We start from the raw sequence: 14,559 nt of genomic DNA, 5'->3' as shown, positions 1-14,559 counted from the left end.
TATGGGTTGTTATTGTGTTTCATTGTTGGCCCTCTATGGGCTTAGCCGATACTAATGTAAATGAATACAACATGACGGGCAGAAAATGGTGTGGTATAATATTTGGGCCTATATGGGCTTTTGCAATGGACATGGCCCATTTATTATTTGATATTAAAGCAAATGGATATAATAGAATTGTGTTGACAATATGCTACAACATGGATGGACTAGGCTAAAATCTAGTCGGGTTTGCCATTGGGCTAAACCCATAAACAAGGTGCTAAATACATGAATTTTAATGGGTCATCAGCTATTTTATGACGTTTTTTAGGCTAGATAATGAAAAATATGAGCGTCACAAAGCTATGACGACGGAAGGATTGTCACTAGATTAATAGAAAAAAATCTTTCGTCATAGAACGCTATTAGAGATGCATGATATGTCATAGCCTGAATTTTCGTTTCAGGATTTATAAATTATTTAATAAATTATTAATAGAATTTATATTAAATGTTCATTAATTTACAAGTGAAGTTAAATGTGGGAAATAAAATTTCCTAAATATAAAGCATGGTTGGATTTAATTTTTGTTAAATTCTCCATGATTAATTATACTCTCTGGAATTTTCTCGGATTTTTCAGAGCTCAATTCCTAATTTTAATAATATAAAGAATATTTCAGTAATTATTCATATTAAATTAATCATTTAATGAGCTGGTTTCAATTTTGTTAAATACTTAGAGTGTCCAAGTATGTTCAAGATTTTTCTTGGAATTATTTGAGTATTGAAAGTATTTTTAACAATTGAAAGATCATCTCATTGGTTAATTTATTTGGAAAAGCAATAAAATCTTCCTTCCTAGTCTTGGGCCGAATTCAGCCCATTCTCTCCCTTCCTCTCAGCCCGGCCGAAAGTCTGTTTGTGGTCCCTGCCGCTACAGTACTCCATCTTCAAGCTCCAGCCGTCTCCTGCCTGTGCACGCTGTAGCAGAGCCCGATGCCGCCGATCCCCTTCCAAAATTCGGCCTACTCGTTGCTCCTTTTTCCAAATTAGTTTCGGGAATGGAATCCTCTCAATCTCCTCTTCCTTTTCCCCAGGAAATCCCAAAAGTTTCTATGGAAATCCTTTCCAATTTCGCGGTTCAATTTTTCCTTTTTCCGGCGAGAACCCTAGACTTTCCCGAGTTTTTCCCGTCGATGTGGGCTTGATCCCGAGCTCCCGTGCCTCGTCGTCCTCAAGTCCCGTCCTCCGCCGTCGCCGGAAACGCTCTCCCCGCGCTCGCCTTCTCTCTCCACCTCCGGCCGCCGCTCCAGCCGCAGTGCGCCGTCGCCTCGGCCGTCGCCAGTCAGCGCCGCCACCTCCCTCGGCTCCGCAAAGTCGAGCTCTATCCCGGCCGCTGGTTGTTTTTCGCCGAATCCCACCGGAGATTGGCCGTCATCATGAACCGGAGCGCCGCCGTCGCCGCCGTGCCTCCAGCCGAGCCGTTCGTCGACGTCCGTCGTCGCCTTCGGTCGCCGTCGTCTCCATTGGATTCGCAGCTGCGAGGAGAAGCCCGTCCGCCATCTGTCATCCGCCGAAGATCGCCGGAAAGCCATCGCCGCCGTGGACCCGAACCTCGCCGCCGTCCCAATCTCGTCGCCGGCCATCTCCTTCGCCGTTCATCGCTGTTTAAGTGTTGGTAAGCATCGCCATTGCCTCCTCTTTCTCCCGGTGCCCTCCATTTGCATTATTGTGCCGTGGTTCGCCGGCAACCGCCGCTCCTATGCCGTTCCCAGTGTAGTTTATCCCTAGGGTCTTAATCCCATCTAATCTAATCTTGTATGGCCCTAGCGTCGTCATCGTCTCCGTGTGTTGCCGCCGGTTCACCGCCGTCATCTATCTCTCTCCGATCGCTTTGGTTCGGTGGGACGTCTATCCGTGTCTCCTTGGTTTAGATTTCAACCCATCGGCCGCGCTTGCCAAGCCGCTTTGTCGCAGCCGTAGCCGTGCCCGTTGCGTTGTTGTTCGCCGCACTGCTGCCCTAGCCTGTGCACCGTCGCTACTGGTTGTGCCGCTGTTGCTTGCCGTCACCGCTGCGCTAGTCGCCTAGCTGCCATTGTGCCGCTCCCTGCCACAGTCGTGTTGCTGCTGCTGTGCGTTACCGCTTGCCGCTAGCTGCTGTTTGGCCGCTGCTCGTGTGTGCCAAGTTGTTGCCGTTCTGCTACTGCAACCACCGAGCCACTGGCCGCTGTGCTATGCCGTGCCGTTGCTGCTGTACCGTGTCGCAGCCGTGCGTCGCTTAAACCTAGCCGCCGCTATCCCGTGTTGTCGTTGTTGTGGTTTGTTCGCTGTCGTTGCCCGGTAGCCGAGTTGCAAAGCCTAAGGTGCATCCCTTAATTCCTACCGGCCTATCGTTTGTCGTACCGGGACTTTATCGTGAACCGTGTCTAGCTCACCGGTTTAGTCGCAGCCGTTATTGAGTCGTTCGCTCGTTCGTTCAAACGAGGTGTTCCCCTTGCTTCGTTCGTTCGTCCGTGTTGAGTCGTCCTTTAGTTTAGAGCCGTTCAGAGCTGCCGGTTCCGTTCGCCGGTTTCGGTTGATCATTTGGGTGATCCCGTGTCACGTAGAATTGACTCGTTAAGTCGGTATCTCGTGAGGCTCGCTTGCCAGATCAATCTAATCCGTTGAATCTTGGTCAACTCTATGTCAAGATTAATCTTAGCCATCCAAAATCAATATAAATCCGTTCTCTCTTTTCAATGGCATATTAGTTCTTTTTTATCATATGGCATCTACCAAATATAATCTAATCTTTTTCCGGAGGTTGTTTTAATCTTTTATCTCAGTTATAAATTATTTGTAAATTGTTTAATTAATTTGGAATAGTCTTTTCTTTAATAGGTTTAATTGGAATTAATCTTGTAAAATTCATAACTAATTCATATGAAGTCGGAATGAGGCCGTTCAAGTCTCATAATTCATCTAAAATCATGATCTACATGTTTGTTTACTTTATGTGTACTATTTATTTGGTTTTTATTAGTCTTTTTCCTCGTTTTGCGTGTTAGCTTGTCGTTTCCGTCGTTTCGAAGGATCGCGTGTGCGTCGGAAGTGTTCAAGAAGATTAATTGAAGACCCACTATTGCAAGGCAAGTCACACAGATCCCAAACACAATTCTTTTGAGCATGTTGATCCTTTATTTAAATTCTCTATTTTTTTCAACTGTGCATTTATTTTCGAATGTCATCGGGTGGTGTGAAACTGTTTCTTTGTTATGGCCAATTTGCATTGATTATCCTATTTCTTGATTACCTCGGATTATAATTTGACTAGTTGGATTTATATCTTGGTTCAACTAGATATATTAGATATAATTGCTTAGTCATGCTTAGAAATATTAGCACACTATTGGGATAACTAATGTTTCACTATTACTTAATGATGTACATGGTAAAGGTAGCTCACGATGGTCAATCGTGATTGGTTAATTAATTAATGTACCAACTAAAACTTGATAATGGTGGGTTGTGAGCATATGGTTTTGATGGTCGTGCTCATGACAATTAAGGACCGGTTCACGAGTTTCGATTGTGAAACATTAACCGTGCCAACCACAAGCTAGCGTGGGTAACAGCTTTATCTTTTGTATAGCATGGTTCATTGCGGGGCACCAGACTGAGAAGTGGCGGAGATAAGCCCACGGGGTCGCTGGGAAGTCCATGCCTTGTTTATAAGGGGGTGATTATGATCCAGGAATGGTGCGCTGTGGTGGATTGTATTGTGCGAGGGGTACTGTCACAGCTCCTTTCCAAGGAACCGTGGTGGTATTGAGGCGCATGGTGACATGTTGTGGGGCTGTGTCTTGTGGGTACAGTGGTACACCTCTGGCCAGAGTAAAACTATTCGAATAGCCGTGTCCGCGGTTATGGGCGGGTCTAACAATGCCTTTCGTGATTAGTCTCACACTTCTCACCATAATAAAAGATGCTATAACTGGTAATAATTTGATTAGCTCCTGGTTTGGAATGGTATATTCCTGGTTTGGAGATAGATCTGTACAGCCAGGTATGGTTGTTCAGGATGGTTGGGCCTGTGCAGCAGGGTATGCTGTTCAGTGTTGATTAATATTGATGATTAATTACTCTACTATTTTACAATTCTCAAATGTTTGCTAAATGCTGCTTTTGCAAATGAGCCCTATATTATGCCATCCTTTGGTATCCTTGTGCACTTGCATATTTGCTGTGTGGCTTGCGGATTATTCCATGTACTCACCTTGCAATAATCAATCAAACCTCAGTTGAAGAGAAGTCGCAAAGGAGAAGACGTTTGGCTTCTACCCCAGTTGAGCTGCCTGTGGGAGTGGAACCGGAGCTTCGCTAGACCGTAACTCCGCTGTTGTTTTCTCTTTTCTTTTGTAAGTATGTAACGTTATTATTATGATGAATCTGTAAATTAAATTGTCAGTTTGTGTACCTCGGCTGATTCCTGGATGAGGATTTTGCACAAATTAGTTCGGAAATTACTAGTGAATTTCTGGGCGTGACATGATAGGTGACGAATGAATTTTTGTCACGCAAGCGTCACATATTATGAAACGTGACGAAATTTTATGTGTTTGTGACGTAAATGAAGCGTCATCTATCATAAGATTTCCTGTAGTGATCGCCGCTGCTGCCTGGCTGGCCGGCCTCCCATCCCGCTGCCTCCCCTCCGGCCGGATCTGGCGGAGGGTTCGGCGAGGCCGCCGCCCCACGCCCGGCCGCGCCGGCCGGCTTCCCATCCTGCTGGATCTGGCGGAGGGGAGGCCGAGGCCACCGCTGCGGCCACCGAGACAAGAGAGAACGAGAGAGAGATACAGAGAGCAGAGGACAGGGAGATCGACAGAGATCGGGAGAGATAGAGAGAGCGCGAGACAGAGGATCGAGGAGATCGAGAGAAAGGCATGGGACATTATAAATAGGTGGGAGAGATTTCTTGTCACGCCCAGAAATTCGCTAACCCAATTTTCAAGCAGAATGTGTATTAAATCTCTGTCCAGGACCAGTCAGAGTAAACAAACGACAATTTGATAGGCAGATCCACGTCTTACAAAATAACAAAATAAAACTCACATACGCAGCGGAAAAACAAAATAAACTAGACTTAATCTTCACTACCAAAGTGAAGCTTCCTCCGTAAACCACAGGCAATCCTCGACGTCCGAAACAAGCTCAATCCTCGAAAAACTCACCATCTGAACCAACCTTTACTTCTGGGGGGCGGGGATAAAGCAAGACTGAGTACCAATCACCGTATTCAACAAGTCATACCAACGGGAAGGTACGATGCAAGGATATTCACAAAGAAATGGCTCATAGGATAATTTGCAGTAAAGCAACATTTATAAATCATATTTTGAAATAGTAAAAACAATATATATGGTTAAACAGTATTAAATCATCACTGTCCAACGCTAAATCCACGTTGCAACAGGCCCAACCAAAACCACCTGAACTACACCAATTCTATAAGTCAAATTATTATAGTGGGACTAATCACGTTGAGCTGGTTCACCACCCAATAACCGCGGGCACAACTATTTGAATAGTTTTAACTCTGATTAGAGGTGTACAACTTTACCCACAAGACACGATTCTACACATGTTACCATGCCTCGAAGTATCGCCACGATACCGCAAAGGGGGAAATCGTGACAAAACCCGTCATATAACTCTCCCTAACCAAACATACCCACCTCAGATTTCACCCCCTCCTTCTCCCAAGTTGGGAAGTCCCCTCTCGTGCCTAGGTAAATCCAGCTACAGCAGAGACCAATGTCCACGTCCGAACTGCACCATTGCCTCTACCCTTGCCATGGTATGTCAGCTAGGTTAAGTTATACTCTAGATTCAGCCTAGAGCCCACGCTGGTATGTGGTAAGTAGGAGTATATCTTCCAAGGATTCCCGAGAACTGGTACTTAATTGTCATGGGCACGACTTTCAAAATCATGCATGTACCCACGACCCACTATTAAAGTATATTTTAGTTTAATTAAACCATAACCATGGTGGTACACCAATAATAAAATTCAGGATTAAATTATGATGAATCCCATTGTAAGCTAATTGATCTAAGCATGGCTAAGCATTCCTAAACCAATCATCTAGTCAATTATAACCCAAGTTATGATCAATGATTTTATGAAATAGGCTCAATATGATCAATGATGTACGTATGACTTGCCTTGCTCTTGAGCTGACTGAACCTTGGCGACCACTTCGAAATAAACTGGATCACCAGAACTAACAGAATCTAAATGACAAACAAAGCAAACAAGAAATACAAGCAATAAGGCTACTGAAACAGCAAAGGAAACTAATTTTAATGGATTCTAAACATTTCAACAAGTTCACTGCAATTTGAATGGGCTAAAACGGAGCTTGGATTTTTTAGTTATGAATTTTACAATATGAGCTACGTTATTACTAATAACCAAAAAAACTTAATCAATTATTACATATTAATGCCCATAGATAAATAGATCAATGTAAATAAATCTCCGGTAAGCAAGCCTCACAAATTAACCACTCAACGAGCCAATCCTTTGTGTCACGGGACCATCCAAACAGTCAACGGAACCAGCGGCTTAGAACGACTACGGAAAACTAGACATGGTTTACGGCAGAGGCTCGGTACGGCAAACAATAGGCCGGAAGGGGGTTAGGGATGCACCTACAGGTTTGCGACTCGGCTACCGAGCTACAGCACAGTGGCAAACCACGATGACGACGCGGTAGAATGGCGGCGATGGCATCTAAAGCAGCGGCTAGGGCACGTCTCGGCTAGGGTGGCAACAGGGCGGCGGAGGCGCGGCACAGGGCACGGCGGCGGCGGCTAGGGCACGGCCGGCTAGGGCAGCTAGGGTTTTACCGGGGCTAAACAACTAGGGTTTCAATGATGACACTAAAAAGAATTAACACCCTAATCAGGAGATTATGGATAGGTTCCTCACCAAACCGAGACGATCGGCAAGGAGGTGACGGTGACGACGGTCCGATGGCAACACGCGGAGACAACGGTGATGTTAGATCGAAACCTAGGACGGAAAAAAATTAGATCCGGATAGATAATGGCGATAGCCATGACACAGAGAGGGAAAACGGATTACCGGCGACGCTAGGGTGATGGCGGCGACGGCGGGAGGTGGTGGCACTGACCGGCGGCGGCGGAACAGCAGCGGGCAGCAGCGCGGCACTTGGGCTAGGCGGCGGCAGCGGCTAGCTAGGACTAGGGACAAAACAAAAACAAAAACGAAAATAGGGAGGGGCTCTAACTTATATATGAGAGGGGAAAAACTAAAGGAGATGGGGCCGGAGGGGAGGAGGCCGACTCGGACTCGAACAGGGGGAGGGCGGCGCGCGCGCGGGGAGAGGAGGAGGTGGCGGCCGAGTGGGAGGAGGAGAGGGGGAGGAAAAATAGGAATTGGGAAAATAGGATAAGGACTTTCCCAATGGAAATGACGTGCGGTACCGTTTTAGGAAAAGAATGGAAATGGATCCCGCGAACGAAAACGGACACGGCTCGTCATGCAAAACGAAACCGCGAACAAAGGGGGCAGTGAATAGTGAATCGGGCACGATTCACGACCATAGGTGAGAGAGAAAAAATATTATTACTTTAAAACTTGATAATTTAGATTAACATCATTAACTCCGATGCTCTGAATATTCTGCTTTAAGTCCTGTTAATGATTTTAGAGCAAAGAGAATTAAAAAAAAATTCTCCTTGACAATTCCGATTATTAAACATATCGTTAATTTATGTTTTCTCTTGGTTAACCAAAGTAATTTCTATAGGCAATTCATTAGTGAATTAGAAATTAATGAAAAGGGGAAACTCCGGGTGTGACATTTCTAAGAAAATTTGGTTGGGCTTTTTAATCGGGACAAAAAAAGATGTTCAGTCCCGGTTCCTATTCAAACCGAGACTAATGTGGTTTTTGGCCAACCCAGCAAAGATGGTTTGTTCCAGTAGTGTCTACCTATTGTGCAATAGTGATTAGTAAGGCATAAGATGCCACGTGGTTAAGCTTTAATGTCTCATCACGTTCACCACATGGGCAGCCAAAGTTTTCCATGAAATGGGAGTTACAGTCTACAGAAGGCAGTTCTCACTCTGCTGGAATATAATTAAGTTAGCTAGCTAAATTTGTATTATCTATGGGTACAACCATCTCTAACTTTTGCGCTGCTAATTTTGTAATTTCTATGGGTACAACCATTCATGGATGCACTAAATTAGTTTTACATGAATCTAACACACGTATGCTTGGTTTTGTAGAGGAATCGGATGTACTTGATTTCTGCAAGCTGGGATGTACTTCCTCCGTGTGCAGCACCATTAACATTTGTAAGGCTAGAGAAAACATCAAACAAAATTACTCCTGATTTTCAAAGAAAATGTAAAATGTATTTGTTTTATATACCTAGCTAATGTATAGAATCATTTTTTTTCAGTTGCTGTCAATGAAGAAGGGAATGGTGCCGTGGATAGTTGCAACAATGCACGCTACCGCTTCTGCTCCAAGGAAGCTGAGGTCGTCACTGTTGCTTCCTAAGCAAGTGCAAGATGCAAGCATAAGGTGCTTCACACATCGAAGCCTATATATGCAAGGCTATGCTATCCTCGAGAGTAGCCATAAATAAGTTGGATATTATGATGCCCAAGCCAGTGTGCCGTCAACCTCTTTTGTCTTGTGCTCTTTTGTATTCCAATAAGCCATAATAATCGCAATCTGCCATCTTGTCTTGAGGATGTGACCATATCAAGAGTGACGATATCATTGGCTAATAAATATAGCATCTTTGAAATTGGCCCATCAAAAAACCAGAAACATACATTATTTTTAACGAGCCTTTTATGTATGGGACTGTTTATATATCTGTTGACTGAAAATCTCACCTCCAATCTTTAAAAATTTTGACTGTTGGATATGCTTTGAGATTCGTGCACAGCCTTAACCCTAACTTTTTCCTCCCGTTCCTCTCCTCCACGCGCATTCCGCCGCCGCCGCCGCCACCGCCACTGGCCCAACGCGCCGCTACCTGCCTCGCCGGCGGGCCGAAGGGAGTCAACGGTGCCGGCGAGGTCCCCCCGGCTGGGCCCCTCCCCTCCCCTTCCCTTTCCCCTCCCTGTCCTCTTCTTCCCTCAAGCCGATGGAGGCCATCTTCCCCGTCTCCGACGGTGCGGCGCCACCATCGGCCGCCTCCTCCTAACACATCTTCTGCTTTGCCCCCGCCTCCTACACCAGCCCACCACCAGCTTCTGACCCCGCCCTCCCGATCCGCCGCCCACCGCTGGGCTGCCGCCTCCCACGGCCATCCCTCAAGCTGGCGAACTCCCCCTTCTTCCCCTCCCCATCCCCCTCCCCCCCACCCAACCCCGGTACCCTAATTCGTCGGCTCTCTGCCAGAGTTTGGGTTCTCCGGCGCCGAAGAAGAAGAGGTGGTCGCTGGAGTTGGAAGAAGAGCACGAATCTTGAAGCACATCCAGTTGCCGGAGTTTGGGTTCACCGGCGCCGGAGAAGAAGAGGTGGTCGCACTAGTACAAAAACCCCTATAGGTGCTGGTTGGGAACTGGCTATAGGTGCCGGTTTCTTTGTCGGCACCTTTGTCTCAACTTTCTTTGTGCCGGTTCTAAAACCCGCACCTATACTATTAAAAAAATAAAAAAAATGGCACCTACACTGCCGCCGGCCTTCTCCACCGCCGCCACCACCACCTCGCCCGGCCTCCACGCCGGCACCTAGCCATGCCCGCCTCCGTGCCGGCGGCCACCACCCAACGTAGTGCTGGAGGGGGGAGGTCCCCCGGGAGAGAGGGGGCTGGCCAGATCCAGCCCTCCTCCACCACCGCCACCCCAGGGTCAGCTGCCGCGCCCGCGCCCGCGCTGGCCAGCCCTCTCCAACGCCCTGCCGCGCTGGAGGAGGAGAGAGCCCGCCCCGGCCGGCCTTCTCCATCGCCGTGCCAGCCGCGCCCGCGCCGGCCGGCCTTCTCCACCGCCGCGCCGGCCACACCCGTGCCGGCCAGCCCTCTCCACCGCCGCGCCGGCCGGCCTTCTCCACCGTTGCACCGCCCTGGAGGAGGAGAGAAGAGGGAGGGCGTCCGGGCCAGAAGGCCGCCGCCGCTACTCCGTCGCCGCTGCCGCGCAAAGGGAGAGTGGCGAGAGAGAGAGGGGGGTTCCAATTATGATCCGTCACAGATAAACATAACCAACGATGAGTTAAAATAACTACCCGTCACATATGAATGTTACATACGACGGATTTTGGTTACAGTCCATCAAGGTTAACTCTTACCATTGGTGGGTCTTTTAATCCAGAGTTATCAGTGATCACTTATCTGTGATGAGGACCTAACGCATCGCAGGTAAGGGTATGAGTCCGTCACATATGACCTGATCGTATAGTGTGAGGTCATCCTCTAGTGTACTGCACAGGCCGGTTCCCTCGTGGGCTGCTTGTGAAGTAAAACAATCGTGTTAAGCATAGTTTTTTGGTAGTGTGTTTCATATTTATTTTTCACGCGTTGAAATAGGACAAAAAGTTGTTTCTCACATTAATTTTCACATAAATTGTATTTCACTGTGATTTTGATCCATATAGTGGTTTTCACTAACATGAACTCATTGTGGGCCTGATCGATTGAGTGACCTGTACACCGGTAAAAAAGGGTTAATTGGATCCATGCCACTACAAATATGTGAAATTAGAAAAATGCCACTACTATTCACGATATTATAGTTGGGTGTCACTGCAATTTTAGAAAATTAGATCCATGCAACTCCGTCGCGTTTTTCCATCCACTCTCTGTTAACACCGTCTCTCCGCGGTGCCGCTTCGCATTTTCCTGTGTATGGACGCCGCCGCCGCTCCACTCGATGGAGGTCAACCTCGCCGTCGACGACACCATCGCGGAGATCGAAGGCGGTTGCGGCCGGCCGGGGCCCGGGGTCTGGACGCAGCCATCGCCATGTGGGACGGGAAGACGGGGCCGATGGCGGCGGCGGCGCCGCTGACCACGCGAAGCTCTAGAGGTCATCGTCGCTGCCGATGGCGCCGCCGAGCAGCCTCGTGGCGGCGACGGAGTAGTAGGGGAGGCCGTCCTGTTCGAATGAATCAATCTCCCTGACCCCGTCATGTCGCGCGGGCTCACGCCCTTCTTGCCGAATGCCGCGACGATGTTGCTGTTCACCGCAGTGTTGCTCGCCGTCATCGAGTTGCGCCGGCCCGGCGACACCTCCCAGCTGCTCCCGCGCAACAGGACAGAGCACATTAGTTACTTGCGTGTGCAGTGCAGAGCATCATGGCCATGGAGATGCATGTACACTTAGCGCCATGGCCATGCAGGTTTATGCATGTATATATGGACCGGCGTGAGCAGCGAGAGCGAGGATGTCAGGAAGGAGAAAGGAGACAACGCTGGGGCAAGATGAGCCTGATAGTCGCCGCCGTGAGCGTGAGAGGGCCGCGACGCTGGTGACTACAACGCCCGTAGCTGGAGCTCCTCGTCATCTTCGTCGGTTCATCCGCCTCCTCGCGTCATTGCTGCAGTGCTGGAAGAGGTCGATCGGCGGGCGAGGTGCGGCATTCGGCTGCCGCACCATGAGGGCGTCGGACAGTCTGGCGACAGCCGCGCGCGCTGTCAAATTGGCTTGCGGCCGTGGCCGTGACGAGGCGGCCGCGCGGGCTAGACGGCGCCGTGGAGTACGGGCTCACCGCCGTGGCCGCCGAGCACGGTGTCGATTGGCCGGAGGTACCTCGACGCCGGCCTGCTACCGCTGCCGCCGCCGCCGGCGGCATGCGGCGAGGTGAGATCGTGCTCCTCGTCCTCCACCCAAGGCGCATCGTCGCCGCACCATGACCTCCCGGCCGGCGTGCACGAGCCCTCAGGGACGGCCAGTGGGCGCCCGTGGGTGGCGTCGACGGTGTAGACGCAGTCGCTGGCGCTGCAGTCGACGTCGTCTGGGAAGTACTCATCATCACAAAAGTCGAGGTTGCCGGCGTCGGAGTAGGCGCCCGTGGAACACAGGAAGGCAAAGCCAGGAGTGACGCAGAGAGACGGCGTCAACGTGGAGGGATGGAAAACGCGACGGAGTGGCTTGGATCTAATTTACTAAAATTGTAGTGGCACCCAACCGATATCGTGAATAGTAGTGGTATTTTTCTAATTTGGCATATTTGTAGTGGCATGGATCCAATTAACCCGTAAAAATATGCACGACGCTGTGTGTGTATTTTTCATTTCTAATAAAGCCAGGGTGGTACTTATCTCGATATAAATATTTGGCTGAAAAATATCGCTGTTTTATATTCTAGGATTAAAAATAAACTTTGATCAAAATTTAACTTGTAAAAAACAGCGTACTATATAATGCTAAATTTTCTCCGAGAGTAGGCCTCACTACTTAGAAAAAAGATTTTTACAAGCGGCCAAGATCATTCTTACTATACGGACGGCTGTTCCACCTGTAGGGCCTATGAAAATTGACGATTTTCGCAGACGGTCCGCCTGGGAAGATTATTTTCCTAGGTGGATTGTACCATGATGCGCCACCTGGGAAAAAAAGGGAGAGCACACCTGTGATAAGAAGGAGCCGCCACCTTGGGAAATATGCGCCAACTTTTGATTTTTCCCGCCAAATTTTTAATAATATTTTTTTATCAATAATGTTGCAATTAATTAATTAACTAATGCATACACAATATTAGGAACTAACAAACATTTAATACCGACAAAAATACATATATTGCATTAGTGAAAAGTATCGTGAATATGTTACAACATTTTTTACATTGTCACTGTGGTTTTCACTAACATGAACTCATTGTGGGCCTGATCGATTGAGTGACCTCTCTATATATATATACTCCTAGGGAAATGGTTCTATACTCCTAGGGAGTACGTACTCCTGCTCTCATCCACCGTTCATCAAAAGCAGTACCGATCCTGGATGTTAGCGGATGCTATTGTTGAAACCCGTTTTGATTTTCGGTAAAAACAATTCCCGTAATACTTTAATTATCCCATGTTTATCGGATCATGAAAACTGACCGCATATATCAAATGAGTCCCAGCCATTCGTCTTTCACCGGCGCGACGACGACGGCAAAATCTAGGTGGGCATCTCCATCGTCGGTGGCTGGTTTGCTGATCGCCACCACGAGCGGCGTACCCCTCGTCGACTCTCCACGACGTGCAGGTTCGTTTGTTTTTAACGCGTTTGTTTTCATTCGGAATTTCGGATGATCACCCGATCGCTTGTTCTGATTCCGTGCCGTCTCAGGATCATGGTCGGGGCAACGAGACATCAGGCGCTGGTGACATCCTGGCACTGCTTGTAGCAGAGGCAACGGGAGTTCACCCCGATCGCAGATCAGAGCAGCCCATCCAAGCGGTGGAGAAATTATAAGTAGTGAGGGCAACTCCCCACAATTGTCTCGATGATGGTAAGAACAAGACTTTCCAGTCCGATATTTCATTTCATATTCATCAATGGCGGCGACGACAACACGGCATCGATCGATTTGCGAAGCCTATGCATCACGGCATCATGGTGGCGGCGACGGCACCGCCGCAGCAATCGAAGGAGCAGAGAGGCGGCTGCACCACAGTGCGCCGCTACGACTCCTCGCTACCGATGTGGAAGAAGAATGATGAAGCTCCTAATTAACTAGTTCTTTGCTCCATACAGATGCATGACAAATACACCATTGATGGTGGCCAACACCGGGCAGTATTCGCATAGTTGCATCGATTAGCTGATGTAGATGCAGAAAATGTGGATTTGGCAGTATGAAAATTCTGTCCAAAGCAGCTTGTGCAGGTCAAGAATTGGGTGTACTGTACATTCATTTTTCTTCTTTTTCAGAATGGCTAAATATGTATGAATCCATATACTGCCTGCATTATTGCAAGTTCTCTTGTGATCAGACTATGCTTCAATTTAATCTAAATCGAGGAAAGAACTTTCTATTCTTTAAAATTTCATGTTCACACCTGAAATCAGAAAATATAATTTGTGGAAGAAATTAAATAGTATATCAGTACACTCATTGAAAGAAGAGTAGTACAAACTTGTTTAGAAAAGAACTCGGGATATACTCGTTCCAAGAAATTAAATCTAGTATATACTCAGTTCCAGGAAAAAAAAAGTAAGTATATCAGTACTCTTTGAAATAACAGTAGTATATACTGATACTCACCTAAAAAAATATACTGATACTAACATAAAAAAAAGGTACTACTTACTTAAAAAGGTATATACTGCTCTACTAATTTAAAAAGTACATACCGTTACTAATTGTAGAAAAGGTATATACCGCTTCTAACCTAAAAAGGTATATACTGCTCTACTAATTCAAAACAGTATATACCATTACTAACTTAAAAAAGTATATACTTAACTTAAAAAAGTACATACTGTACTACATATATACATACTGGATATTACAATAAAAAGGCATATACTCCAGCAAACAAAAATCTAGTACATGCTAGATCATAAAAAAAACAATATATACTAGATCCTGAAAAAGAAAAGGTATATATA

The 14,559-nt window shown here is 47.2% G+C and overlaps 1 long non-coding RNA gene across 1 annotated transcript; it reads left to right on the top strand.

The window, feature by feature from the left end:
- Positions 1-12,894: 12,894 nt before the first annotated feature.
- On the top strand, positions 12,895-13,904 carry LOC136356792 (uncharacterized). Its single transcript, XR_010741785.1, has 3 exons — positions 12,895-13,001; positions 13,085-13,209; positions 13,294-13,904. It is a non-coding gene; the product is annotated as an uncharacterized lncRNA (long non-coding RNA).
- Positions 13,905-14,559: the final 655 nt, after the last annotated feature.

This window comes from Oryza sativa, chromosome 6 (genome assembly GCF_034140825.1).
Source record: "Oryza sativa Japonica Group chromosome 6, ASM3414082v1".
Classification (NCBI taxonomy): domain Eukaryota; kingdom Viridiplantae; phylum Streptophyta; class Magnoliopsida; order Poales; family Poaceae; genus Oryza; species Oryza sativa.
The sequence above is the reverse complement of the archived record's forward strand: the minus strand, read 5'-3'. Positions and strand labels throughout refer to the sequence as shown.